The 3023-nt window shown below is 46.2% G+C and overlaps 1 protein-coding gene across 8 annotated transcripts in view; it reads left to right on the forward strand.

The window, feature by feature from the left end:
- Bmpr1b (bone morphogenetic protein receptor type 1B) overlaps window positions 1-3023 on the forward strand; it is a 393795-nt gene that overhangs the window by 730 nt on the left and 390042 nt on the right. For 6 of the 8 annotated variants that reach the window (XM_033757798.1, XM_019209837.2, XM_010639603.2 and 3 more), the window contains exons 1-2: window positions 680-710; window positions 1662-1780. The gene's annotated coding sequence lies outside the window, so the exon portion shown is untranslated. Of the gene's footprint in view, window positions 1-6; window positions 520-679; window positions 711-1661; window positions 1781-3023 lie in introns of those variants that run through there. The other 2 variants (XM_010639605.2, XM_010639607.2) reach the window with 2 other exon arrangements.

Below are 3023 nucleotides of genomic sequence, written 5' to 3' on the forward strand. Positions count from 1 at the left end.
CCCTTCTTCCCCACTCCTCCCGGCTGGCTCTCCCTCCGTGCTTCCGTCCTTCCGTCCCTCTCTGGGTATCCTCAGGTCCTCGGCTCTCCCCGCGTTTCCCTCGTCTGCTGTGTCTGCACCCCGCGGGTCTCCTCTCGCCCCCTTGGGTTTCTCGTGCGGAGGCTTTGGCTCCGCGTCCCGCTACGCACACGGCGCGTCCCTTGGCAGCCCGCACGCTTGTGCCTGTCTGTCTGGCCGTCCGTTTGTCCCTCCCTGCGGGGCCGGAGCACCGCGCTCCCAGCTGCGGGCTGGGTCCTGGTGGCCACTCGCGCTGGGAGCGCTGCAGTTTCCTCGTTTTTAGGAACCGCTCTTTTCTTAGACACCTTCCGCGCAAGGTTAGGGCAGGGACTGAGGAGCCACCAAGGTGCCTACCAAGGAGCATCCCAGACGTTTGGCGGGGCGCGGGACCACCTGAGGGAAGGTGCCGGGCCCTGGAATGAAACGCAAGGCACCCCCAGCGCGAGAGGCTTCACTTGAAGGGTACTTAAAACTAATTTGGAAAAGCACTTCCTGGAAATCTCTTGCTATACGAAATTGATGCTGAGTAATCTCGGTGTTCTTACGTATATTTTGAGGATCCCAGTGGCAGCTTTCCTAATTATTGTTTAAGCAAAGCTGTGGGAAATGCCCTGTGTCAATGGCGTACTCAATCCACCGCCTCTTCATTTTAGGTAGGATCTGTGTCCAGGTGGTCGGACTAGAAAGAGGGGGAAGCAGGGTGGGCAGGGTACCTCTGCTCAGCATGAGTGCTGTCACTGTGTAACCCTGGGCTTTGTAAATTGGATGCTTCATGAGGGACGTCACTGTGTGTGAAGTCCACTGTTAGGACTGGAAGTAGCTGCTGTCCAACCCAGACCCTTGCGAACAGCCAGCACAGAGTAGGCAACTCAGTAGAGAGTTGCTGAGTGCTGTTAGGTGTTTAGTTCAGCTGATTTTATTTCCCCTGTCTTTCAACAAGTATATGGCTGCAGCTTTAGAAGATACTGACTAAAAGTTGAGAAATGATTTTCTGGAGATTTTTAAAGGAGAAACGATTAAGTCCAATATAAATCTTGATGACAGTTTTTGGCTGTCTTGAGATAAATGCTTTAACCATTTTCATAGGAGTTTGAGAGATATGGACTCAAACCAGTTCAGAAACTTCTGCCACTCTTTAATCTGATGACTAATGAATCCACAACGATTAGAAGGAAGTCTGTCATGATGATGCCTTTGTCTAAATTAATCTCTTGACTGAAGTGAGTTTTCTTACTTACAAACTTTACAAGCACCTATAAAAGGCACTAATTATCATCAGTTCTTTTTCTGGAAACATGCTGCAGTTGGGTTGTCCAGTACACATTTAGCCACAGTCGTCCGTGTACAGTAGTGAGGGTTCTTCTCACAATCCTATCTCTTTAGTGCAGGATGCGTTGTTAGACTCCAGTGGGCTCACAGACGGTGCAGCCCCATATGTATTGTGCCTTTATAACATTTCTCTTCCAGTGTTGGGTTTCATCCTTTTCAGCTACTCACGAACTCTGCCATGTCTCTCTATATAGTCTCTGCATCTTGCCCCATTTTTCTGAAACTCTGTTATTCCTGTTGGCTTCTGTTCACATCTCTTCTGCTTGCCTCTCCAGGTGTGCTGTCAGCCCCTCTGCCTCATGCTGGGCCCAGAAAGAGCACCTGGAGGAACTGCCCTGACTTCCGGAAGACATCTGGGAGCCTGGCAGGAGAGTCTGACAGGTGGAGAGTGAAGGTATTTGTTCTCTTTACTCCTTTGCTGCTGGTTTATCTCCTTGTGCTGCCTTTGTCCTTGCACTCGAAGTCACTGCTTCTTGAAAGGTGCCCTCTGTGAGACTCCGCCAGTATTCTCTGGAAAGCTCCTTTGCTTTTGCTAACCCCGATTGACTGAATTATCCTTGGAATTTTTTTTGCAGTCCTTCTCACACCTGAGTAATGTTTTGATTCTAAGTAAGCTCTCCTCAGTGATGTATCAGGAGCTGCATCAGCTAAGTCCCTGGTTTCTGTTGATTCACCTTCTGAAAGCTCTTCCTTTGTAGTCTTCTGGGATTGATGAGGGCAGTTGGCCTCCCTGTGCTCTGTGGGACATCTGCTTTCCATTCGAAAGGGAATGTTTCTCTATGAGACAATGACCTGTGAACATAAGTTGTTATTATAAATATTTACTGTCAGTTCATTGATTTGATCTTTTTACTGGATATTCCACATACCTTCTACTGTATTCGCAGTGAAAAAAATAAAAAATATAGATATTTTTGAAATAGTCTCACTTGTAGTTTCGGCTGGCCTGGGATTTGGGGTGATCCTCCTGTCTCAGCCTCTGTAGTCCTGGGACTACAGGGTCCCCTCCCCTGCATATTTTTAGAGTCACTGTTGAGGGGCAGGCACCACCTTAGGCATTATGGATTCAGAAGAGCAGATGTTTGCTCTTATTTTGGATGTGGATTGGGGAAGGAGATAGGAAAGGACAACCACACGTGGTGTTTTCCAATTGGATTTGTGCTTAGGGCTCAAAGGAAAGGGTAAGGTGGAGGAGAGCGATTGGAGGGACTGTTGCTGCTTGAAGTCATAGGCAGCTCAAGGCAAGACCATACCTAAGTGGCTCTCATTAACTGCATGTATTAGCCAGGCTCTTAATATGTAAATTTCACTTTTCCCAGTGACACATGTAACAAATCTTCTTGGCAGGAAAATCAGAAAATTGTGTCGACAAACCTTAAGAAAATGAATTGCTTTATACCATTATCTAAAATTAATAGTTTGATATCTAAATAGGCCTTCAAAATTTTCTTGAGCATATTATATTTTTAAACAATGAAAAGATCCCATATTATTGTTACTTAGTTTTCATTGAACTGTGGATTGGTACAAGCATGAGACATTGATATATGCATTTAGAAACCTTTAATGTGTAATCTGATAATTAAAGACCACAAAGTTCCTCATCTTCCTACTGGTTATATTTACTAGGATATTTT

Source organism: Fukomys damarensis, unplaced genomic scaffold, assembly GCF_012274545.1.
Source record: "Fukomys damarensis isolate Sample0158 unplaced genomic scaffold, DMR_v1.0_HiC HiC_scaffold_32, whole genome shotgun sequence".
In the NCBI taxonomy this organism is placed as follows: domain Eukaryota; kingdom Metazoa; phylum Chordata; class Mammalia; order Rodentia; family Bathyergidae; genus Fukomys; species Fukomys damarensis.